The 27,687-nt window shown below is 40.4% G+C and overlaps 1 protein-coding gene across 1 annotated transcript in view; it reads right to left on the bottom strand.

Annotated features, from left to right (window-relative positions):
- Positions 1-16,330, bottom strand: part of LOC128117770 (zinc finger protein 431-like) — a 94,885-nt gene extending 78,555 nt beyond the window's left edge. Inside the window, exon 1 of the mRNA XM_052750081.1 lies at positions 16,219-16,330. The gene's annotated coding sequence lies outside the window, so the exon portion shown is untranslated. The remainder of the gene's footprint in view (positions 1-16,218) is intronic.
- Between the last annotated feature and the right edge of the window lie 11,357 nt (positions 16,331-27,687).

Here is a 27,687-nt window from a genome sequence, read left to right on the forward strand (position 1 = left end):
TGTGGTTGTGAGTTAACCCCTAATAAATTTCTTTGCTCATTAAATAGACTCCATGGATTTCTTGCATTAGATACCTGGTCCCTCTAGTCTCATTGGCTGTACAACTTTGATCACAAAGGCATGTTGGATTTCATCAAAGAATTTCTCTGCATTTTATATTTTAATTTCCATTGTTATTACTAGTGGATTCCTGATTGATTTGTATTTTTCCTAATTCTCGAACATTGTACCAAAGGCATTTCTTTCTAGTGAGTTTGTGTTTAATTTGTTTATATTTTTCATAATTTTTTTAAAGATTTATTTATTTATTATATATACAATGTAATGTCTGCATGTATCCTTGCAGGCCAGAAGAGGGCACCAGATCTCAATTGTGTGCTGACGTCAATTATTTGAGCTCTTAGATTTTTTTTTAAGATGGGCAATTAGAGCTATAAATTTACTCATAAGACTGATTTTACTATGTGCCAGGAATTGTGTAGTGTTGCGTTTTCATTTCCTTGAGAGAATCTCTCTCTCTCTCTCTCTCTCTCTCTCTCTCTGTCTCTCTCTCTCTCTCTCTCTCTCTCTCTCTCTCTCTCTCTCTCTCTCTCTCTCTTTCAATCTAGGTTTCTGTTTTGTCCTATTCCTCATGCAGCAATGAACGAGTTGTTGGATCTCCAGTCCCATGGGCCCTGATGTCCACATCTGTCCTCTGAGGGCATGTGGTAGGAGCATGATACACAGTCTTACAGGCAAGAAAAGTTTAAGATCATATCCCTTCCTAACCCCTTGACCTTGTGCCAGAAACTATAGGAAAGAAACAGTAAAAAATGAGGACTACTTAGATATGCATATCTCTTGCCTTCCAGTTAAACATTAACTTCTTAGAGATGGGGAAGCCTTAATTGCTGATTTGAGTTCAGTCATTTTCAGGTTTCTGAAGAAAAACTCTTATTTGGTTTACTTCACATTTTAACTTTTATTTTTGAGACAAGGCCTGCTGTGGGATGTTCTGTATGGCAAATGTGTTGCTGATTAGTCAATAAATAAAACACTGATTGGCCATTGGCTAGGCAGGACAAGGAGGAGAATAAAGCTGGCAAGTGGAAGGCTGAGTCAGAGAGACCCTGACAGCCGCCATGATGAGAAACAGCATGTGAAGATGCTGGTAAGCCACGAGCCATATGGCAAGGTATAGATTAATGGAAATGGATTAATTTAAGCTGTAAGAACAGTTAGCAAGAAGCCTGCCATGGCCATACAGTTTGTAACCAATATAAGTCTCTGTGTTTACTTGGTTGGGTTTGAGCGGCTGTGGGACTGGCAGGTGAGAGAGATTTGTCCTGACTGTGGGCCAGGCAGGAAAACTCTAGCAACAAAGGCCTGTCTCTTTATTTGTACTCTAGACAAATTATCTCACTGCATGGCCCATGACTTCTTTCTGAGCACTGCCATGAAAGTAGTGAGCTACTCCAAATTATTTTAAATATACTAATGCTGCTGCTGTTATTATATAGCACAAACATGGAGACATGCATAAAAATCCTGCCTTGTCAAAGAGCAAAGGGGACTTCTTTGGCAGGGAGGCTTTATATAGATTGGTGCTGAGTCTCTTGTGTGTGTAAATTTGGACTTATTGTGCATTTTTAAACTATAGAAGGTTGTGAGTCACTATGTGGTTGCTGGGAATTGAATTCAAGACCTCTGGTAAAGGAGCCAGTGTTCTTAACCACTGAGCCATCTCTCCAGCCCTTTATTGTGCATTTTTAAACTGTTATTACTATTGTGGTAGTGCTGCAGTGACTTATTCCAGTGATCTGAACCCCAGTCCCTGGGTGTGTGCAATAACTGATGTTGGGTCTGTAAGTAAATTGGTTGCAACAGCTCTGGGTTTGGTCCCAGATTTTGGCACCAAAACATGAGTTTTGCAACTCTGAGGAAAGGTGTCTTAACTACCTGGGGAGTCAGGCAACCCCTTGAGCTGCTTAGGACAGCTCTGATGGCTGAACTGCAAGGAGACAGTTCAGCCCTGGAGGGCAAGGTATCCTGGACACCTCGAGCTGCTGAGAACAACAGCTCTGTCCTGAAGGTGTCCCAGACACCTGGAGCTGTTTAGCACAGCTCTGATGACTGGAACTACAAAAAAGCAGCCCAACCCTAGAAGGGAAATTTTTCTGACTTCTTGGGAAAGTCAGGCCTGGAACTGCTTCAACAGGGAAGGGTATTCTGACTGTTTGGGAAAGTCAGGGTATACCTGGTATGATGGGGGATGGTCTCCCCATAGGATGTAGCAAGGGATTGGGGTTCAGATCTCAGTTGCTGACAGTTACTGTCCAACCTGGACCAGCAGAACACAAAAAAGGTCAATGCCAGACTTTGCCAAGACAGGAAAGTCTGTCAGACATGCTAGGCCTATAGGCCAAAGATAAATGTCCCAACATTGCAGAATTTTGGATGACTGTCCAGGCAGCCTGATGTCCCTGTCATTAGGTAACACTTCACCCTTCTGGGATCTTTGATGGAGTTGAAGACTAGATAGTTACAATTATAGTTTTCTTTAGTTATGATAAAAGATAAATTAGGTACAAAACTTTAGACTCACAAAGATAAGATAGATAATAGGGTATTTTCTTTAATTTTGCCAAATACAACTGGACTGGATTTTGTAACTGTAATTCTTACTTGATAACTGTTTTGTTGTTTATAATCTTACTATGTTAAAGTTAAAACCTTCCTTTTTAATTAGACAAAGGGGAAAATGCTGTGGAATAATCATTTTGTACACTGTAAAGATATGTCACTTGAATTGGTTTAATAAAAATGCTGGTTGGTCAGTAGCCAGGCAGGAAGCATAGGTGGGGTGACCAAACTAAAGATGAAGGGAAGGAGAAGAGCAGAGTCAGAGGGTTGCTGGCAAACACAGAGAAGCCAGATGAGAATGTGCCAAGTCACATGGCTAAACATAGGTAAGAATTATGGGTTAGTGTAAATGTAAGAGTTAGCTAATAATAAGCCTTGTTCTGTTACTTTTATTGTACATTGACTTCATTAAGATGGAAGCAAACACGTGATGGCAGCTATCTTGTCTGTTGACCTCTCCAAGATGGAGGCAAACATGTGACTCCACCTTCATTTTGGTTGATTGTAACCTGGTAACAGGCACCAGAAGATAAACCCTGTTTAGAAATACCAAAAAAAAAAAAGAAAAGAAAAGAAAAAAGAAAAGAAAAGAAAGAAAGAAGAGAAAAAGAAAAGAAAAAAGAAAGAAATAGAAAAAGGAAGACAGACAGACAGACTTTACAATCAGTACCCGGGCTTCTTCTCATCCTACCCCCACTCCCAACAACGACCAAAACTGGCTTTCTTCTGTCTTCTGTGGCAACACACCAGATTACGCACTGCTGTGAGTAGACGCCAGTGCTCAGGGCACTGTTGTAGGAATTCATTCAGTTTAACCAATGACCTTTGGGCTATCTGACCCAATGGAAATGGCCCTTTCTGGGTAGTGACCAGTTAAAACTGAGGAGAGCATGTGATTGCGCTCTCTCTTAGGTGGTCAGAGACCGGATGGGCAGAATGGAGGACAATGATGGCTATTTATTTTGTTCTGTATCCATGAGTGTATTATCCCCATTTACTATCTTAATAAATTCTTGATGTCCTTCAACAGACTCTCGTGGGTTCGCATTACAAGTGATCAGAGCCCAGTGGTCCCCAGCTAGTCCCCATTAAGGCTCCCCGCCCCCACCCCCTACCCCGGACCGCCCCCAGCCTCCATGGCTGCTGGCGTTTCCCACGCCCCACTGGTCCTGCAAACCCTGAGTGGTCCTGCCAAGCCCCAAGCATTCCCAGGTCAGTTGCCTGGGCATGCATGCCCCACAACACCATCAGTCCTGCTAGGCATGTACACGGGCAGAAGCAGGTTCCCATTTCATCGCCCATTTGCGCTGTGTGCCACTATGCCCCAACACACACCCAAACTCCATCTTTTGAAATACCCTCTCTGAGGCCCCCTCCCGACCTGCAACTTACCACGCTCTGCCGCCAGAGCTCCCAGCTCCTAGCTCCCAGTTCCCAGAAGATCTCACCCTGGTCCAAGCAGCTCCACTCTGTGCATGTCCGTCTGCCACCAGCCCTGCTTGTGCCAGCGCTTCACCAGTGATGAAGCACAATTCCACCCTGCTCTCAGCTGCCTGTAGGTGTCCTGGCCCAGGCTGCTCCAAGCTCCGGACCTCAGCTCATGCCAGACGCTCGCACCTGTGCTCCATGGCTGGGCCACATGGTCCAGCGGTCCGCTCCAGCCAGCCATTTTTGCTCAGAAAACAGATTCTGCTCTGCTTCAGCATGCGGGCAGAAGCTGAGACTTCTCAGTTGCTTTCTCTAGCCAAATCTGTTCGGTGTCGTTCCTTTAAGTTTTGCTTAGAACTCACAGGTCAGTCAAACTCAAGAGCTCCAAGCTAGAGCAGAGCTAAAGCATCCCAGGACCTGCTTTGGTGGCACAGCTGCGACACCTGCTGGCCAAATATCGTTATTACATCCTAAAAAATCATGGCATAAAATAAACTATCCGAATCTACCTGGTCAATTAAGAGCTTTACACCTAGGACAATCTTCCAAGGATTTTATCTGAGATAAATTACTTGATAATTTTGAACTTTAAACTGATAAACAAACAAATAAATAAATCTTTCTTTACAAATTTGTAAACTTTTTTTTAAACCAATGGCAGGTAACATCAATGCAGATTAGACATTTGCATATGTCTGTTATGGATGGTATACTAGGAGAGATAAACAACCTACATGGGATATACACATTTTTAGCTATAATTGTTATTAGTCTGGCAATTCATATCATATCTTTAAAAAATTGTTTGATAAAAGTGCCAAAAATGAGAAACTGACTGAAATGATGCAGACTTTGCAAAGTGGTAATGAGAAATTAGCCAAAAAAAAAAAAAAAAATACATTCCATGGAGAATCGTTATGAGAAATTGGTGGATAGAACATTGGTTTTGGGAGGGAATATGCATGCCCTATAGATAATCACTATGGATGACAAAGTAGCCTTGGTGGATAAGATAAAATCTTTGGAATTATGTACGAATCATGAGAACAAGAAACTGACTGATTTAATGAAGGCTTTGGAAGCACTCACTGTTCAGGAGGTTCAGACCCTACAGAAGTCAGTTACAAAGAGATCCCAAGCCTTAGAAGAATTTGTTAAAAACTGATTTTAAAAAAAGAGCATTAAGGCACAGGTAAAAGAAGTTAGAGGGGAATTAACCTCACCAGTACCTGACAGAGATAGAGATGAGCTGCCTATGGTGGTCAGCAAACCTGCTGTTATTTATCCTGTTACTGTTTGTGAAAGGCCAGCAAATAACACTTATCCTGAAGGATGTGCAGATTGCAAATGGGGACCTATACATATGAGAGATTTAAAAGATATTAAAGAAGCAATAGTTTCCTATGGAATGCATTCAGCATACGTGAGGCAGATATTAAATACATGGTCCTCTGGGAATAGAATTACTCCAAATGACTGGACTCAGTTAGTCTTTGCAGTATTAGAATATTGTTCTCAGTTACAATGGAAAAGCTGGTTGAGAGAAGGTAAGGGCTTTGAGCAGTAAGGTTGGGTTAGAGTTTTTGAGATTTCTCAAGATCAAATTCTTGGAGAGGGCTTGTTATGCTGATGTAAATAACTAGGCTACTTTCAATGAATACATCTTGTCCCTATGCTGTACAACAGCCTTAAATGCTTGTGACAAGATTCAAGAATCAGGAAAAAGAATTGATTCATATACTAAAGTTATACAGGGTTCAAAAGAAACCTTCACTGACTTTTTGCATAGATTGACTAAAGCTGTAAATAGAATAATATCAGATCAAGAAGTTAGATGAGTACTAGTTCAATCTTTGGCTTTTGAAAATACTAAATTATAATGCAAAAAGATAATTGCACCTTTAAAGGTAAGATCAGCACTCACAGAAGAATAGACTCAACACAGTCAATATTGAGTCTCATAACTATAGTGATGAGGCTTGGATAGGAGAGGTGATTTTTAAAGGCCTGAACAGACATCAAAGGCTCAAATGTTTTAATTGTGATAAACCAGGCCATCTAAGATGAAACTGTACACAGGGTATTCCTAGAAACAATGTTTCTCCTAGGAATGACCCAAAGAGAAGGCCTCAACCTTCGGGATTATGCAGAAGATGTGGCAAAGGATGACATTGGATCAATGAATGAAAATCAACAAGAGATAAACAAGGCAACCCTTTACCATTGGAAAATGCCTTGGGGGTGGCTCTCGCAGGCCCCCAAGTTGAATGTGGTCTGGTCATTCACAGTCACTGTAGAGGAAACTCCACTCCATAACAATTCAAGGATCCAGTGCCTATTGGAAAAAACCATACTGCTTTGGACGATAGAATAGCTTTAGAAGATGAACAAAAAATTACAGGAGGAACCATAAAATGATTATTTTGGCAGACTCCTATAAATGACCAAAGACTAAAGCTAAGGGCATTAATAAATGATATTGTAATTGAGGGCTTATTGGACACAGAGATGGAATGTGACTATAATTACACTAGAATCATGGCATCAAAATTGGTCTCTTCAGGAGGTAGATATTCAGTTCCTAGGGATTGGATCCTATCCCAGGTAAAACAAAGCTTAAGATGGGTTTAATGTATAGGACCAGAAGGACAGAGAGGAAATTTGAGGCCATGTGTTTAAAGACATGCCATTAATATAGTAACATAGATATATGAAGTCATAATGTTCCTGAACATTTTTATTCCATAAATTATCCACTACTATAAGTAATATCTGAGTGATCATCAAATGTTTTACCTCTTTTTTTTATTTTCACTTTTTGAGGGTGGGGTAATATGTGTCATGGCACACATGGACAGACAACTTGCAGGAGTTGTTTCTTTCCTACTACCATGTAGGCTCTGGGCACTAAACTCAGATCATCAGGATTAGCAGAAGGTGCCCTTGCCCACTAGGCTCCTCCCCATTTACTGCACTTCCAGGTCTCTAGGGCAAGACTAATATTATTCACTGCTCAAATATAGATACCTGCTAAGTGCCAAGCACTGTTTAAGTGTTCCATGCCTTACACTTGGTCCCCACAACAACCTTCTGATACAGTTTCAACTGTATGGTTGAGTTAAATGAGGCATGTGTTATCAAAACAATGTCCTGTTCTTTGTAGTTCTCAAGTGTGATTCTAACAGTTGTTTCTAGATTTTTCCCAAGTAACACAAACAATAATAGGTCCAGCCTATATTGTTTGCTCCCAGGGTCTGTGGAAGAATCCAACAACCAGGTGAGGATTCTAATCTGAGGGATATTCAATGAATCTAAGCACACTGAGCTTGTTAGTCCATTCACTTAATTCTTCTAACTCAGTTCTATCTACACAAATTCTTTTCTGCTCTCTTCCCTAGCTCTTCTCAGTCCCTTCTGCTGTTCTCTCTAGTTCTTTCCATCTCCGTCCTCATCTTTGTTCTTCTCCATCAATTCTTTTTTTTTTTTTTTTTTTGCTGTTCTCTCATATCTATCTAGGTCTTTTCCTTCTTTTTTTCTTTGTTCCCCCAAACACACACACACACACACACACACACACACATATTCATTAACAACTTGTTAGTAAAAACTACAAAGTAAACTCTCAGGGACAAGTATTCTGATAAGAGTCACATTTGGCAAAGACTTGGTCAGCTTAATTGGTGATTGACAACAGCTGTAGGTTGTAAAAAGTTCTGGCTGTCTCTTAAAGGGATAGCTACAAGGGTTACAAGGGAAGAAATTAAACCAATCAGAGATTTAAGGAAAAGGCAAAGGAAATGTGTACTATTTTGTGATTAATAATGTCCAGATATGGTTAGTCAGTTAACAGCCTTTTTCTGTTAGTCACGTGAATCTCAGGACCTGTATATAATTAGTATACTGAGCCTAAAATCTTGCATTAAAAACTGGTGTAGAAATAAATACAAAGTGTTAATTGTTCTTTGAATCAGAGTGTGAAGGTGCTGGTGGAGGATGCTTAGGGGAACATAGGTGCTATTGATCTCTTGAAGGACTAAGATATACCAAGGCCAGACACCTGCACTATCACGTCTGGTTCACTATAATTCTTCTGAAGAGTTTTGATCTAACAAGGCCAGGCATCTGCAATCCCACTATGTGAAAGTTCTACGAAGACACTTTGTCTGGCCAATATTTACCTTGTCAGTGGCTAAGGATAGAGAGTAAGACCTCTAAGTGTCTACAGTCCACAAAGAACGATAGATCTAATATGAAGTATATTTTATTATGCTTCTATTCATAAAAATGGTACAGTTAAATAAGAAACCATCTTCTAGACTATCCACAATTATGTGTGCCCATAAGATTAAGATGCAATTTTGAGATTATATGTACACATAACATGGAAATGCACTGTAAATGGGGAGAATCATAACTGTTATTGCACAAGAAGTTTACAACAAGAGGCAGCCAATTCATTCAAAAGGCAGTAATTCCATAACCCTTGTATGATGGTTTCCTCTAACAGAACCCTTGGTTCTAATAGGTTGACTTTCTGAACTCTAGTTGTCACTGCTGTATACTCCATGGACTTTTGCTACCAGTGGCTCTCAATACCCAAGATACCAAGAACTTCGTCTTCTGAAACTCAAATACCAAATTTCCTATAGTATAAAATGGCAAATGCCTGTGAGTACCTGGTGTTGACTGAAAGAAACAGATTAAACTGGAGAAAAAAATCAACTTCTATATTACAACTACGGGAATATTCAGCGAGGGTGAGGCAGAGGACTTTTTTTAAAATAGTAGTGCTAGGAACTGAACTTTACAACCTCACACAGTCAGACAATGGTTTTACACTCCGCTATATTCCCAGTAAAGGACATTTTTAAATGCAAAGTAAGGGTTACATTGGGTATTTTGAAACAATAATTCTTGACCACAATATCAACCCAGGGTTGAACAGACAGTTGCTGGGCAGATGGGTTGTTTATGCAACTTTGCAGTGGCCATTCTGCAAGCTTGTGGGCTTAGCAGTCTTTTGTGACAGTTTCTACCAGGTAAACATGCATAAGGACTCTTCCTTCCTAAGCTCTCAGCTTACTCTTGTGCTTGAATTGATACAAACCACTTCATTTTGATTTTTTGACAACTTTTAGAATACACCCACAGGATGTACATGTTGGAAGCACATGGGTCCTTGCACTCACAAAAACAGGAATGATAAACATGCAGGGTCCTCTTTTCCAGGAGAAATATCTATAACCTGTTTTTACACCCAGAAGGTTCATTGGAATAGAAGTGACTAATAGTCTGGTGATCTGCATTATCCTTAGAGCCAGGCCATACCGAGCTCCCACAAACAGGACTGGGGGTGGCTAATAGTCTAGGTGACCTTTGCATTATCTGTATGATCAAGAGCTCCCCCAAGTTCCCACACCACACCAGATCCTTCCCTAGGCCCTTAAGGTAATACATGTAAGCTGGGCAGTGGTAGCATAAGCCTTTAAGCCCAGCACTTGGGAGGCAGAGGCAGAGGCAAGTGGATCTCTGGATCTCAGAGTTTGTGGTCAGTCTGGTCTACAGAGCGAGTTCCAGGACAGCCAGGGCAACACATAGAAACTCTGTCTGAAAAACCGGAAAAAAAAAAAAGATAATACCTGTAGCCTATCTGTAGAACCAATATTCTTCTAAGAAGTGACATTTACTTTGAGTTGAGTATGGTGATATTTTATTTGTATTAAAATATTATTTGTATGTTAATAAATAAAGTTGCCTGGGGGTCAGAGCTATTAGCAAGCCATAGGAAAGCAGGGCAGTGGTGGCGTACTCTTGTAACCCTGCACTTGGTAGGCAGAGCTGGGTAAGTCTCTGTGTGTTCAGGGATACAGCCATTATTGGATACACATGCCTTTAATCAATAACAATCATAGAAAACCTGGAGGCCTATACAGACAGGCCATGAGGAGGCGGTCATGTGGTTGGGTTTACAACCAATGAGAAGGCAGAACAGGAACTCTATATAAAGACTTTAACACAGGGGTAGCTCTGGTTCGGAGAGGTAGGACCACCGCAGGAGGAAGGGTAAGGTTTTAGCTTTTAGCTCTGACCTCTTGGCTTTCTTCTTTGCATTGGTTCTGTGTTTCTTATTTAATAAGAAGGTTGGTTACATCTACAGTTGAGTTTCCATGTAATTATGCCTCTTTGTGCACAGGGGATTGTATTACGCCAGGAAACTTTTTTCCAAATTGTACTGTGCTTAAATATGCTTACAATAAACTGCTCAGGGTCTGACTTTAGAAATATGAATCAGTACCAGCTAAGCCATGTTGAACCAGGTTTCCTTCTTGCCTCTCAAACATTGTTCGTCTGCTGACCAGAGCATTTGCAGGGACCCCCAAAACACATCATGAAACAGAATGAATGAAACAGAAAATTAAAACAGATCCTGAATCTTTTTTGGGTCACGGACTTTCCAAAATATCTGAAGATTGGTATCTCCTCCCTAGAAAGGAAGATCTTTGTACAAACAAAACAATTTTGGATATAATATTAAAAGTTATTAACTGGTCTCAGAAATCAAAACACATATTATTTATCAGTGGTATTTCCAGGTAAAGTTCTAATTTATGTAAAAGGAAAGGGGAGTGAGTAAACCACAGCAGGTTTAAATTAAATGAGACACTAAAGTGATGCAATAATGATATTACAGGTAATAATTATGAAGGATTTTGAGGCCTGGCATGATGATAAATATATGTAATCCCAGAACTTGGGAGGCTAAGGAAGGAGAGTCACATGTTCCAGGCCAGGTATTAAAATAAATTAATAGACTAAAACCTACAGCTCTACCCACTTGCTATATGTATTCTAAGATATGTATTTACTCATTTATGATTAACCATGATCATTCAAGTTAAACACTACCACCAGCGCTAATGTATAGAAGAGACAGTCTATTTGTTAGGCACAGAGAAGACACACAAGTCACTACACTTGATCATTACATTTTCTTCATAAAGGACTTCCTTAAAGGGGAAGATTTCCTGGAAAGAGCTGTGTTTACCTCAGAGCACACTTTCTCCCAATCATGAGGAGAGGTTCACTCTCTGCTGTATCCAATGCCCAACATTCTCTCAGGTCTCTGTATCCAGAGAGGTTTTATGTCTAATTTTTCATAAGTTGTTAATACCAACATCTTAAGAATAATCCTAATCAAATCAAAGCCTCAAATAACTTAGAATTGACAGTAAGGTTTGCAAGCAGGTAATCCTCATGCTTCAGAATAGAGACTAAGGTAGCATTTTGAATTTTTATATCTTAAGTTATTTCAATTTTTATATCTTAAGTTATCCCTCACTCATGCTAGGGATATAGCTCAATGATAGTTTGTTTAGCATGCTCACGGCTCTGGGTTCAATCTCTAGCATCACACAAAATAAAATCCACACTCAAAATATTACCATCTAACAAATAAGGTTTTGTCCATTTATCTAGATACTTTCTATTCTTTCTGCTCAATGTTTGACCATATGCAAGTCTATTTCAAATGATTACTGGCAGTGTAAAATAACTTTCTTCGTTTTGCATTATAGGCATTCTACTTGTTACTAGCCAAAATGTTTATGTAAGATGTATAAAACATGCTAAACTCTGTTAAGTGTTCCAGAAGATAAGTGAAATTAAGTTGACAATGGTGTACAAACTTGTTGGAATATTACTTCCCATCACTTGGTGCGATAACTGTTAATTTATTTTTTGTTATCAGAAACAACTCTTCACTCATTTATTTGTTTCTGAAGGGAATAATGAAGCTGTATCATTTCTCAACTTCTTTAAGCCTTCTTAGTTCTAAGGCTTGGTCAAGAATGCTCCCAGGATAATTCATTTAGTAGGAATTTTACAAAGAACAAAACCTGATTTGTATATTGGAATGAAATTTGTATATTCCCTCCCCCCATCCAGGACCCAGTCTGTGGAATGCAACGGAGTGCTAATAAGGTTGGAAGCGTTTCTACAAGATCTAATTTGCACAGCTTCTCTTCAGCCATTCAACTCATGGTGAAAGGGGCTCTGAATTGCATTAGTAGGAGTGTTCTCTGGCATGATGTGCCTGGTTAGCAGTCCTGCCCCACACTGGTGACATCGGAAGAGCTGCTCTCAGTTTGAGCTATCTGATGGATCATTCATGGAGAGTGCTGGCTGAAGATAATGTCACTCTGGCTAAACTTACAAGCCTCCTGTCCAGTGTGAACTCACTGGTGCTTAATGAGATCATTCTTCCCGATAAAGGCCTTCCAAACTGACAACATTTCATGTGGTTCCTCTCAAGTAAGAATTCCCTGATGTACAATGAGGGCATAACACTGGCAGAAGGACTTTCCACAATCAGTACATTCATACAGTTTCTCTCCAGTGTGGGTTCTTTGTTGTGGGAAAAGATGAGAGCTTTGACTGAAGCATTTTCCACAGTCATTACACCTGTCTCTGATTCGTAAGTGCTGGGAGGTAAGGTGTGTGTTACCAAGCCCAGCTCTCTCCTCAGCATTTTAGATATTGCTGTCAATAATTTCCATCTAAGATCCTCCATACTATATAGAATAGGAGTGGGAGCTAGAGGCAAAGCCCAATGCTGCCACCTGAAGCAGCCTGAGGAGTTCTTTTCAGAGATCTCTACTTAGATGGAGCTGGGGCCCTTGACTTTGACACAGGAAAGAATTCTAAGATGAGTCAGTATAAACCACACTTATGGCTTACTTTAAAAGACTTTAACATAGATTTTAACACAGGTATTAAGGAAGATAGACAGCCCCTTTAACACACACACACACACACACACACACACACACACACACACACACACACACACGGGGAAAGGATAGTATTCATCCAGGTGTGGGTGTTGGTTTCATGTGGGGTCTCTGCAAACATCATGGCCAGCAAAGTGTTGATCTGTGTGAGGAAAGAAGGAAGTCTGGTTCTACATGACTCAGTAACCTGTGTTGGTTCAAACTTCCAGAGTCTAAAAGTCTATTTTAGGCATATTTAAGTAGAGTACAATTTGGAAAAAGTTTCCTGGTGTAGCATAATCCCATGTGCACAATAAAGCTTAAGGTATAATTAAATAGAAACTCTGAAAAGTTCTATAGATAGACTTCGTGTGTTATCTTAAGAGCCTGGGGGAGCTCATGTGGTCTTAGTCATGTAGATAGCACAGAGGCCACTACATTATTAAACACCTCCGTTCCTGTTTGTAGGTGTCTTATGGGGCCAGATGTGGCCTGGCTCCACAGATAGTGCAGAGGTCACCTAGGCTATTAATCACCTTCATTCCCAGTCTTCTAGAAAACAGGTCAAACACCTCTTCCTTTGAAGAGACAACCTTGTGTGTTTAACATTCCTATTAATGTTTTATTCAGCTCTGTTTTATCTGCAGTACACTGGTTGCTAAGTTTCTGAATTTGTCATCTATGTTCTCTTGGCACAATAAAGTTTGATCTGACACTCTGAAAAAAAAAGCTGTGTTGCTATATTTATACAGTTGAGAACTGATTTATGTAAAGAAGCCATAGGTGAAAGAAAACACAAGTAGAGATGCAAGAAATGATTCTATGCTAAAAAGAGTGGTATACTATACTAGAGCTCAACTAGAAAAGAATAGGAACAGGGTAATGAAAAGGCAAGTCAATAGAAAGACAATTCTAAGAAGGCAGTAAGACACTTTTCCTCTATGTGACTGGTGATGGACATTAGGTAGGTAGCCATAGTGCTCATATAGATGAGGACCCCATTTCAGAGGCTACAATCTCTTGCAAGCCACATGGCCCATGGCCTATGACAGCTCCCATCTGATCCTCACATGGAGAAGCCTTGTGGTGAATCCCTCTCTCTACCGTTGCAGGGTCTGAAATCTACTCAACATTTCAAAGAAACAAACTGCTAACTCATGCATCTGACAAATCTCAAATTAGCTGAGCATTGTCAAAGAAGTTATAGCCAACATATTACATAATTCCATCCATGTGACATTTGAGACAGGCAAAGTCCATGGATAGAGAAAAATCAGTGAGGTCAAGGGCTGTGGGAGACAAGGAAGTACTGGCTAGCACATCACTATGTTCGAGGGTGCTGGGTCTGTTCTCTACCTTTTTAGTTTTTTGTTGTTTTCTAAATACAAAGTCTTATGTAGCCCAGGCTAGCCTGGAGCTCCTGCTTCTATGTCCAAAGTGCTGGTATAAAAGGTGTACACTATCATGCTCAATTAATTCTACAGATCGAAGGAGGTAGTGGTAACGCAACTATTCACATTTGCCAACAATCATACACCTGTACATCAAAATGGAAAGATCTGGCTATAAAATGTAAAAATCAATACAAAACACTTTATTATTTTAGTAATTATTTTTAGAGGACTGGAGGTGTAACCCAGGGATTAATAAATATTATGCAAGAAATGATCTGTGGAGTCTCCCTCTTCCTTGTGGTCTGTTGCCCACCAGGCCACGAGGACAAAGGGAGCAGAGGCAGCGAGTGAGGCTTTGTCTGGCCTGTGAGCACAACAGAAATAGCCTTCCGGGAGACAGCTTCAGTGTTCCAGCTCAACTTTACTCCAGAGTGAGAGGAGATATGAAGGATGAGAACAGTGACTGGGGCATCACCTAATTTGCATTTGGCAGCATGCTCCTATCATAAGGATGTCTAGTTAATCCTATGTGGCAGCACAGCCCTATTGTATAGTTACCATATGTGGTAGCAGGGAGAGAGAGAGCATTTGCAGGGAACTGTGTCAAAGGTCTCCATTAAGTTGTCAGGCATCCAGTCTCAGGGACAGTCTCCAAATAAGGTCAGGCAGAGAGCAGGAAACCCATGCTGCGTCTCTTGCCCTGAGCTCAGAGAGGGCTGTCCTGACATGGTGGGCTGCAATCTTTAACCAGCAAGGCCTCCCAACACTGTACCACTGAGCTGTGTTTCCAATCCAACATAAACCATTTTAAAGGAATGTTCAGTGAAGTTTTGTACGCTGGGTATCTTCTTTCCCTTCTAGATCCCTTTATCTGCTATTCTGGAATTAGCTGAAATAAAGGCCTCAAAATTAACAAATTAATGTGTAGTAAACATGTTATCACAAAATACCCACTCTTAGACATGACTACATTCTGATGAATGATGAGAGGTCACGACCATCATGGAGGCAAAGCTGAGAGGCTAGAGAAGGGAATGTGGATCTCACCATTTGTTCATGACATCTGAGTTTAACATGCTGATTATATCACTGACAAGTCATGGCCTCCCACAATAGTAGCATGACAGTAAATTTTAAGTTATTAGTTTGTATGTCATAAAAATGGTTTATATTACTTCTGAAAACATTCTTAATTAATAGAAATTTTAGAAGTAATGTCAAGCTATAAAATAAAAATAAAACAGAGCAAAATACTGGGCTGCTTGTCTAAGGGCAAGGTGTACTAAGAAGGCCTCTCCTTCCTACAGTGATGGGCAGTGTGCCCTGCTGAACAGCACAGGGTAGGTGCTGAAGTCACCACTCCCCATACCCTGGTCATTTTGTAAAGCTCAATTACAAGATTCTTCCCCCACTTCATGAGACCATAAGCCAATATCATAATAATGCAACTGAGTGTAAGTAAAAAAGTAACATTTCTCTTTAAAAACCAATAGTAAAATAAAATTACTATGCTATATAAAAAAACACTCTATTTTTAAACTCAGAATCTGAAATTCGATACATGGGAAAAGTTACTAATTTCTCTTAAAATGTCTAAATTTTAAAAACTTAATTTGTTTGTATAAATTTTATCCAAAATATAGGAGAATTAATATATTAGGTGAAAGTACTATTTCTCTCTACAAAACCACACATCTTCCATTCCAATGGTTGAGCTAATATTTTGTCCAAGTTTTTAACTTTGTCCTAGAACATGCACACAGAGGAGTGTGCACAAAATGGGCATCTGTAAGGTAAACTGATACAATGATTTGGCTTGGTTTTAGACAACTCTTCATTTCTTTGCACCAAGCATCTTCCCACTTACGGAAAGTTTACTTGAATTCATGCAGTTGTTACTAGCAAAATACAAATGACATGTTCTCTTCTGTAAATAGATCATGATTAAATCTCTAAATTCAATAAATACTCTTTAATAATCTGAAATCCTCTCAAATATTTCTTACCTGTGAAGTCTCCGTCTTTCTTCTTGTCTAATACATCCTTGGGCTCTTGCACAGCAGGCACTCGAGATCCTCCATGGATGGACTCCTGCTCTTTGCTCTCTTCTATCTGGTCCTGGTTTTCCCTCTCCCTTTTGGGTACTTCATGCCGCTCTTCTACATACCCTCCCTCTGTGTCAGCTGTGTAGATTCCATGGCACATGATGCTGATGACACCTAGTGGCAGGCTGCAGAGAAAGCAGCCCGTAAGTGGAGAGCTCTTGCATATAGCCTGTGGGGAGAGAAGTCAGTTGCAGCTGAACGGAATTCTGACATAAAAATCATGATGTAAATTTAACACAACTGATTTCCACTCACTGCTACTGAACTGAGTTTCAATGAATACATGTCAATACCTACCATGTTAAAGACACTTGAGATAAAGACGCTATATTTATACATGCACATGTGAGTGTACATGTGTATAGAACTGGCTGTTTGAACAGAAAAAGGAACCAAATAGCCCGAGTATGTAATAAAGACCGTTCTTTTTCTCACATTACCCTTGAAGATCTCTTAGATGATTACTGTCATGTCTGAACTCTAGGAAGTGCTTGTGGGTTCTTTCTGATAGAGAGTTCATATACATGCTTTTATAGTTTTTTTTTTAAAGGATTTTATTTAATGTGTGTGTGTAGGTGCCTGGAGGCCAGAGGTATCAGATCCCCTGTGGCTGGAGTTATAGGAGGTTGTGAGCTGGGAACTGAATTTGAGTCCTCCCTAAAAGGTACTGGCTCTTAACTATTTATAGCCCTGTGTGTATTCTCTTCACATGACATTTTAACATATGAGTCATCTGGTTATTAGTAAAACCACATTAACTTGCTACTTCCTTTTATGGTATGTGCTATTTCCTCAGCTCTCAGAAAAAAAAAATAATTTTACTAAATCGGGTTTACCACTAAGACATATTTCATGGGTTGTGTCTGTTACTTTTAAGAAGAGTCCAGAACAAAAAGAAAATCATTTTTGGATTGACTCACAGAATAAGAGGTGGAAATGTAAGGGTGAGTGAGAAAGAGGCAGAGCCAGGTAACATGTGACCACTAGCAATTATCCCTGGAAAGCCTCAGGAATATTTAAAAGCCAGCAATGAAAGTATTTCAGATGGGTGGGGTCTTCTGGTGTGTATTGCTGGAAAAGGAAAGCGCTCAGAGCTGCTGGCTGTTGTGACACTGTGTAGTAGTATGAAGAACGGATTGAGGACTGGTGAGAGGAAGTGTGGACATGAGTGAAACCGAGGGCAGCCGGCAGACAAAACAAAGAGGAGCCCAATGTGACTGGAAAAGCAGAAGGCTGCCGGGTATGGGATAATTCAGATTACTCAGTTTTACTCCTTACCAATAAAGAAGGCTAGCTACATTTTCATGGTGGTCTAGGCCTAACCCTAACTCCTAACCCCTAACCAGATGATCATTCCAGTTGCACACTCCCCTGTCAGATAACTCCTCCCCCACTGCCTTGGCTCCCATTCTATGAACAAAAAATGAAGTGAAATAAGCAATGAAACTGAACAAAAGCAAAATGCACAGGCAGCAGGGTGAACCCCACTTTGATGTCCCAGACTAACCGCACCCCGGGATTCAAGTGGAACGGAACATGCAGCCACTGATGCTGCATTAGGTCATATGTCCGGGGAAGAGCTCAGGGTTGGCTCCATGCTCTGTGATCGAGTGCTCCTTCTCACCCTGAACTGCCATTCCATATGCATCTGTCTGTCTCTTCACCGAATAACACCCTTCTTTCACTAAACTCTGAACATTGGCCCAATTTGTGTCCTGGATTTGTTTCTAAACTTTATTCCCACATTTCTTATCAGTCTTCTTTCTAAAAGTGATGTTGTTCCTCGGCCTTGGAAGACGCACTCACTGCCTCTCAAGCAGGGCCAGCTTCAGGCACCTGCCACTTGCATCCTTCCCTCAATGCTCTGCTATTGCCATCTTGAAATTCTTAGTATTTTTTAGACACTGGGGCCTCATTGTCATTTTGTTCTGGGACATTCAAATTATGTGGCTGGATCAGCATTCAGTGATCATTATTAGGAATCCATCAGAGAGTCATTCCCTGGTCTCTCCCAACGCAAGCCCCACATGGTAAATTACCTGCTATCAAATTCCTTGATAAAGCATGGTGTGGTGATATTTTATTGGTGTTTAAATGTGGTGATATTTTATTTGTGCTCTAATAAATAAATCTTGCCTGGAGATCAGAGGAATAGGAACAGCCATTATAAGTAAACAAAGAAGTCAGGCAATGGTAGCATATGCCTTTAATCCTATCACTTGGCAGGCAGGAATCTGTCTGGATCTCTGTGAGTTCAAGGCCACACTGGAAACAAAGCCAGGTGTGGTGGCACATGCCTTAAATTCCAACACTAGTTAACCATAGAGGTCTGGAGGTCTGTACAGACAGGAAATGACAGAGCTGGGCAGGAAAAGGAAGTGATGTAGCTGGACAGAGAGAGCAAATCAGATGACAGAACAGCAAGGTATATAGGCGTGGGTAGACAGAAAGTATCTCGCATTTGGAAGCTACAGAGTTGGTGAGGTAAGGTTAGCTGTGGCTTTCCCTATTTCCCTGATCTCTCTTAGGCTTTCACCCCTATATCTGGCTCCGTGTTTTTTATTTAATAAGACCATTTAGAAATTTGTCTACAATTGGCACCCAACATGGGATGTCAAATGTAACATGAATCTTAAAAGTCTTATTAAATAAAGAACCTAGTCAGATATTGGGGTGAATTCTGAAAGATCAGAGAAGAAAAACAGGCCACAGCTAATCTCACCTCACCAACTTCTCAGCCGATCCTGTTTCCTCAAACTGGAAGCCTCTGAGTCCTCATCCAAATGGATCTCAGCTGAACTGCTGCTAAAAGCCTAAAAGCTTAAAAGCCTCTAGTTCCTTGTCCTCACACCTTAAATACCTTTCTGCTTCATGACATCACTTCCTGGGATTAAAGGTGTGTGTCACCATGCCTGGCTGTTTCCAATGTGGCCTTGAACTCACAGAAATCTGGATGGATCTCTGCTTGGCAAGTGATAGGATTAAAGGCGTGTGTGCCACCATTTTCTGGCCTCTACGTCTTTCTAGTGGCTGTTCTGTTCTCTGACCCCAGATAAGTTTATTAGGGTGCACAATATATTGAGGGATGCAATATCACCACAGCATGGGCATGTAAAAGCAGAATCCATCTTATCCTAATATTGGAACCTAACAGAAGTTTGCTGAACAACCTATAACAAGAGCTGAATTGGTTAGAGGCTCTGCTGAGCGCAGTGGAAATTTTGAAAAATATTTTGATATATTGATATGCTTCTGAATAATTACATTAATGTCATACTGGCCTAAGCAGGTTAGGTTCAGCTTCATGATGAACCTCATAAAAGTTACCTGGGAGATAATTTCCTCAGTGAAAGACCCGGACTCAAAAATAAAGTGGAGAGTAATTGAGAAAAAACACTGACCTCCTGTCTAACCTCCACATTCACACAAAAACACATATACCATATGTACATGTGTCTAAATGTGTCTGTAGTGTTAGTTACGTTGCTATTGAACTATGGTACTTTAAAAAGAATAAAACATATTTTTTCTTTAGTCTTGAGAATTTATACCACTTTATAGTCCAAATAACAAACAAGGTAAGCAACCAGACCACACAGTGGCTCAGGCCTGTAATCCCTGCACTTGGGAGATGGAAGCTGGAGAGTTGAGAGGAATCAGAATTCAAGGTCATCTCTGGCTACTTATGATTTCATGGAGACTCTGGCTCAAAAAATGTCAAACAATAAAACCATATTTGTTGTCTGTCGTGACGGTACAATGCATTTAATCCCAGCACTGTAGAGACAGAAGCTGGTCAGTCTCTATGAGTCTGAGGCCAGCCTAGTTCACAATGGGAGTTCCAGGACAGCCAAGGCTACCTAGTGAGACTATCTCAAAAAACAAAACACGAACTCATCCACATTTGTGTGAAGTAGGGAAGGTCATTGTTGCTGATGATGTGCTTAGCCTGCCCTCTAGTGTTGCATTTTAGGTACTACCACATTTTAAACAGCCTTAATCTCAAAAGATCTGTTTAATAGGATTAAGAACTGTGTCCTCTGACGAACAGAACAAGGCTAAATCTCTGACACAGATGAAAGCCACATCAGAGAAAAGTGGAGGCCCTTCCAGAAGTTAATGGCAATTTCTCTGGAGAGAGCTACAATATCAATGGTAAATATACAGTATTCCAAGTTTTGTTTGTTAAGTGGGGCATAAGCAGAAAGAAAACAGTTCAAATGTCATATAAAATGTGGCCACTATGTTATTACTGATGTAGCTGTTGTTTTATTAGTATGTGAAAAAGATTCAAATGTGGATTAGTGAAGTTTTAATGTAACAGATATGCATAAAGTAGATAAACATCCCTTTTGATCCCTTTTGAGGGAAATTAAGATAATGTGCCATATTTTACAGGTTTAATTTCATTAAAATATGCAGTTGTGCCAGGCAGTGGTGGTGCGCATGCCTTTAATCCTAGCACTTGGGAGGCAGAGGCAGGTAGGTCTCTATGAGCTTGAGGCCAGCCTAGGCTACAGAGGGAATTCCAGGACATCCAGGGCTACACAGAGGAACCCTGTCTTGATAAAGTTTAAATTATTTTTAGGATATTTATAACTAATGTAAATCAAATTACATTAAAAAGAGAGTCATTAATCTCAGAAAAAATTTAACTGCATATCATATATGGTAATAGGTTTTGTAAGAAGTATGAGAATAATCCAGCATGTCTGCAATCCCAGCATACTAGAAATGGAGGCAGGAAGGCTGAGAATTTTGGACATAGAAAGTCTTCCTGGCATACTGTAAGATTGCCTTTGGACACGTTTACTGTTGATAAGAAAATCGAATGAAGTTTTGACTCTATAGCTCTATGATCGATATTATTCATTGGCTTGGCTTTCAAGTACTGCAGCAGATGACATTACCATTGATGTGCTTATTGAGGCAGGGTCTTGCTATGTAGTCCAGGTGGACATGGAACTTTCAACCATATTGCCCCCGTGTCTATGTTCATCAAGCTGGACATGGTAGTACACAGTTAACTGTCAAGAAGAATGTAAACAAAAATAGACTGAATAGAGTTGGTTTGGCTTTTGAACTCATAGTTTATGCTTCTTAATATGCCAGACATTTTAACATGAATGATCTAAAGTCATAAAGAGAAACTGACAGAGAAGTGCTTAGGAGCACCATGTGTTTTCAATTGCTATGCAAGAGGGTAGCTTCAAGGAAGGCATTAAAGCAGCTTGATTTTCCCTTCATAGGAACACTGGACCATGAAGTCACCACTCTTGGTGCTTTCTGTATATCTGCTGTGGTTGAAATATTGTCACAGTGCACCTACTTGGAAGGACGTAGCTGCTACGGATGGAAACCTGAATAGTATGCCCTGTTTGCTTGTTCGCCCGTCCTGCTGGTGTTTACAGGGATTTGCAGTTCAGAGATAACTGTATCCATTACATTTTATAGTGAAGTGTTTTCCAGGCACTTAAACCAAGTCTCATTGATGTCAAAAATTTGGATAAAAATAGAAAATTCCAATAAGTCTCCATGAGCCAACATTCACATATCCAGATGTTTGCAATCATGCAGATAAAGCTTGCCAAATTTTTGCCTACATTTTCTTTTGTATTATCCAAATGTTTGATGTCCTCTTCACATATGTTCAATGAACAGCAAAATGTTTTCCTAGCTCTTAAAAAATTTAAACTACTAGAATAATCTCTGTAATTATTTTTATATTAGTCAAAGGGTAGGCTGTCATGACAGTGAATCTCATTGTTCTGTGCCCATTAACTTTGTTTGGTGATACAGATTTGGGGCATTTAACATTTAGTAAAATAAACTAGCTAAAATGGAGCTCATTTGGAGTCTGCAATTAAATTCAGAGGTAAGAATAGCATCATCAGGATGCCACACTGGCTAAAGAGAAGATAGAATGACAGTGAATTTATACCCACAAAGGGACAGTTAATGGTGCAAAAAGAGATTTCTACCAAGTTACTATGTATGTGTTATATGACATACATTCTTAGTCTGATGGCAGGTAATTAAAACTGAAAAAGGGGAACTGTTCACTGTGTTTGAAGTCTTCTGCTGAGTGCTTCATATAAACTGTAAAAAAAAAAATTCAGATTTTTCTCTAACACAACCATACCTGAGTCTCCAGTGATAGAAAAAAAAAGTGGATAAAGGAAAACAGGGCTTGTGGAAAATGACAAGACTAAGATCAATAAGCTCAGATTTGTCCAGGAGCTCCCATGTAAGAAACAGAAGGCAGGTCAAAGCGGCAGTCGATAGCTAATTCATCATGAAGTGCTTTAGACTGAAAGGTTGTGCAAGAACGACCAAGCTGCTATTTAGAGGGCACCAAACACTGGTGAAGTTACTGTTTTCTAATCAAGTTAAAAGAAACGCCAAACATGTCTTCTAGGTCCTTTGGAGGTGGGGGAAACAGATATAGGAGGAGAGGTGAAGAAGGCTTTGATTGGCATTAAACAGATGAAAGTCATGATGGAAAAGAGAGAGGAGGAGCACGCAAAACTGATGAAAACCTTGAGGAAATGCAAAGAAGAAAAGCAGGTACCGTCACTGAAAACTGTCTGTTTTTTAAGCACATCTGGGCTATAAAAATTGCAACAATAAATATGTGCAATTAATGAGTGACTTCCTTCAGTATGTCACATTTTCTGGAGAGCATTTTAAATTGGAGAAGTGGGAGGAAGCTTTACATTTTTCTTGTCTAATCATCTTTCACAGGACCTTGAACACAAAGATTTGGGGGTTGAAACTTAGTTAAGAAGGCTGCTTTCTCAAAATGCTTCACTTTTAGTCTCATTTAAGATAATTGAGTCAAAAGTGTCTGGAGAGGTTTTGACTAGATCAGTGGTTTCTAGTCCCTGTTACTAAAAATAAATAAATAAATAGTTTAAACTCTACTCCTAAATAAATTTAGGGTAAGAATGGTTAAGAATTCCATATTTCACCGGGCAGTGGTGGTGCATGCCTTTAATCCCAGCACTTGGGAGGCAGAGCCAGGTGAATCTCTGTGAATTCAAGGCCAGCCTGGTCTACAGAATGAGATCCAGGATAGTCACCAAAACTACACAGGGAAACCCTGTCTTAAAAAAAAAAACAAACACACACACACACACACAAAAGAATTTCATATTTCTTTTTCTTTATTTTATTATTTATAAATTTTATTATTTATTAAATATTATTTATAAATTTTATTTATTTATTTTGAGTCGGGGTCTCATGTAACACAGGCTGTAACTGAGGCTGGCCTTGAACTCCTGACCTTTCCACTTCCTAAGTGCTAGAATTATGTGTTTGTATCATCATACCCAGCTTCGAACTCTACATTTTAAGTAGTCTTCTGGCTGTTTGAAAATATCATCGGATTTGCCACATCTGATTAGATCTCTAGTCTTACCCTGTCACATGGCCAATAATGAGCTTACAATGAAGGACTGACAGTCTGCCCTACTTCTTGACTACCGCACTTAAATCACCCATGGACTTTACCTCGCTAGATTACTTTCTCCCCTCCAAAATCTTTCAAAGCCCCCTAGCCTTTCTTTTTTAAAGAGTTAGTTTAACTGCAGGTCAGCAAGATGGCTCAGTGGATAAAAGCACTTGCCACCAAGCCTGATGACCTGAGTTTAATCCTTGGAACCCACCCAGTGGAAAGAGAATGGACGTTCACAAGCAATCCTTTAACTTCCACATGCACGCCATGGCAACCTGTACCACACATACACACAAATGCGCGCACACACACACACACACACACACACACACACACAAGTAAATAAATAAATGTGAAAAAATGGTGAATCAGTTTAGTTGCAACTATATAAAAATTCACTAGTCCACTTGAGTCCTCTGAGAAGGTACCTCATTATTACAATCAGAAGGCAAGTAAACCAAGAACTGCAGGGGAGGAGGGGGCTGGCCAATACCTATAAAATGAAGGGACCCCTTCCTCGGGGGCCTCATGCAGTTGGCAGGTGGAATGTCTGACGGCATTCTAGCAGACACCAGAGAATATGAAATAACATACCGGCCTAGCCCATTTTGTTACATTTATTTTCAGCATTGTCAGTGATTGTAACAGGGGCCTCTACTACTGAGCTACATCCCAGCCCCGTTTTATTTTTCTAGTTTCAGTTTTTGAGATGCTAGGGATAGAATACATGCTGGGCTCCACCCCAAGCTACACTCCCTAATCTATTTTTAAAAATCAAACAACTTCAAATATGGTTATGGTCCAAATATGTATGTTTCTAATAGAGAATAAATGTTATATTCAAATGTCCTTGGAAGATGTGAAAGTTATTCCTAAACTCTTGTATAGGACTATAGACACTACATACTTCATAGTTTAATAATATTAACAAATAATACAACACTCAAAACAAATACTTTCCAGAGGTTATATTTCAATGCTACCTTTAATCAACACAGAAATAAAAACTATAACAGAATAATTTGGAAAATCTGGGTAGGTGGTTTAGGCCTGTAAACCCAGTATTCAGAGTCTGAGGCAGGAGGATTGCCACAAGTTTAAGGCCGACTACATATTCAGTTCCAGGCCAGTTTGGGCTAAATAAGTAAATAAATAAATAAAATTAGAAAAATATTTTAAATGTTAATGTTGATAATTACATCTTACTTTTTTTCTTTTTTTAATCTTTTGGGGGTGCTGAGGATAAAATTTAGGGCCTCACACATTATAACGGAGCTCGCTCCCACCTCCATCTTTTCATTGCTGAGGGTACAGTTTAGTAGTGTTAACTACACTCAGAACACTTTGCATCGCTGCCAGACTCGTCCTCGTTTTGCAAATGCTGAAATCCGTGCCAGCAAACAACACCTTATTTCTCCTCCATCCAACCTCCCCTGTGTTTAATTATTTACTAAAAGGTACAGATGGGGGGCTGGAGAGAGAGCTCAGTTGGTAAAGTGCCTGACGCTCACACACGGAGATCTGAGTTCAGAGCACCTACCTGAGAGTATAGCAGTATTCAACTGAAACTCTAGCACTGGAGGAAGACCTTTGACATTGACTTCTGGACTCTATACACATTAATTAAGAAAAAATACCAGTGGAGTTCCAACGCACAACTGTTATCTTTACCTACGTTCTTATAAAGTTGGAGCCAATGGATTCCGGACAGTTTCTAGAATCTTATCATTCTTGAGCCTGGACCTCTGGGAGTCCATAAGGCAGTGAGGGTGGAATCTGCCAAGCTGACCCCAAAGCTGTGTAATGGTCACTTACCAGGCAGGAAGGAGATGACCCAGCCGGCAGCTGCTAGCCCTCCCCTCTTTTGGCAGCGATCAAGATGGTGAGGAAATCTAAAATAGCTCCTCATTAGGACAACGTGGAAGGCCCCATGCTGGTTCTTCCTTGGTGGGCTTATAGTCTGGCCATCTGGGAAGAGTGACACCAAATGTCATTAATACAAAACATCACCTCATGGAATCCTTCAAACGTCTGGGTCAACCACACTTTGATTTTTGCAGCTAAGAAAGCTGAGGTTGGAGCTGTTAATTAACATGTTTCTCCAACACTAGCATGAATGAACCTGGAGGAAGCCAGCAGATGAGCATGTGAGACCCGCTGATTTACTATTGTTCTCATTTTCTTAAGCTGCCTACAAGCTAAGGCTGCAATCCTAGGAAAATAATATTCCCGTGAGGACAAATGGAAGCAAATGTGGGTTTCAGAGCTGGTCCTGAAAAATCCCAGCAACTAGCAGAAATTTTATTCCTAAAATTTTATTCATTGCATTAGATTCTAAATTTGGGTACTCAAACAATTAACTGGGGAAAAAAATAGAAATCTTAAATTTGGGTGGTGGGGGGGCACATCTTTAATCCCAGCACTCGGGAGGCAGAGGCAGGCGGATCTCTGTGAGTTTAGTGAACAAACCCTGTATCAAAAGAGCAATAGCGGAAGACACCCAGCTTCAACCTCTAGCCTCCACACATACATATGCACACATACAGACACATAAACTTGTACACACCATACACACACACACACACACACACACACACACACACACACACACACACACACACAGGAGATCTGTGATAATACCAGTAATGCTAGCACGTAGGAGGCTGAGGCAGGAGGACCAGAGTCAGCCTGGACTACATATTGACTCCCTGTTTCAGAAACAAGCAAACAAGGGTCTATAATAAAATGGTTTCAAGAACAAAAACTTCTCCCTTTCTGTTTTTCACTTGGGAGCTGCCTTGGCTCTGAGGCCTGGTACCGCCCTCATTCTCCTGAACTGCATCTCAGGCAAGAAGTTCACGTGTGCAGTGGGGCCAGGGGTCAAGTCAGGGATACAAGAAAAAAAGTACTTTTTTCATTTGTTTATTATTTATTATTTATTTATCTCTCTATCTATCTATGTATCCACCCACCCATCCATCCATCCATCCATCCATCCATCCATCCATCCATCCATCCATCCATCCATCTATCTATCTATCTATCTATCTATCCATTCATTCATTTATTTTTGCTGTAGAGCTGTGGGGACCTCCAGGGCAGAACTGAGACATTGCAGCTGTCAAACACGGAGTTTTGTGAGTTTACCATTGCCGCTGGCTCCTTACCAGCGCTAACAGGCCCTAGCTAAGTACAGCCAGAACCACAAGGGGGCGCATTTGGAATATGGACAAGAATCACTGTAAATCAATGGTTGTATACAAGAATCGTGCTTTCTTCCAGTATCTAAACACATACCATGATTTAAGGAAGCCTAAATTAAAGAATTAAAATATCGGTTTTCAAAGCCTTAAAGCCCACCTTCCGTATCCCCCATAGGCTAGCCGTGCAGATAATCACCGTGGTTTCCCATAGGGATAATGTCTTTGCTATTGGCTCATCCACATTTAGTGCAACGTTCATCGTACACTAACTAGTCAATAAACACTTGGTGAAAAATGAAAAGACAATGAGATTTCCATGGCCTTCAATAAAGGCTCTTTCAGAAGTCTTTACCAAACAGAAATCACTGAGGCAGATCTCTGAGGCTGCAGTGAGGACGGGGAAGATGAAAAACTGAAGCTGTTTATGAAATGAATGATGAGCAGCGCTGTTGGCGGTGCTGGTTGTTGGCGGGAAGGTCACAGTCACCAGAGAACCTGGTTACTTAGTAGCGGAGAGCTTTATTAGGGGGAAGGGGAGAAGGGATAAAAGGACCAGGCCTGAGGAAGAGAGAGAAAGCTGGTGGGGTGGGGGGGAGAGGGAGCAGAGCAGAGCAGAGAGAGAGGGTGGGGTCTGCGTCTGGCTTTTAAGGGCTCCCCATTCAGCCTTACACTACTGCACACATGTAGCTGTCAGCGCACACCCATGAC

This window comes from Peromyscus californicus, unplaced genomic scaffold (assembly GCF_007827085.1).
Source record: "Peromyscus californicus insignis strain IS unplaced genomic scaffold, ASM782708v3 Scaffold_21__1_contigs__length_65335640, whole genome shotgun sequence".
Taxonomy (NCBI): domain Eukaryota; kingdom Metazoa; phylum Chordata; class Mammalia; order Rodentia; family Cricetidae; genus Peromyscus; species Peromyscus californicus.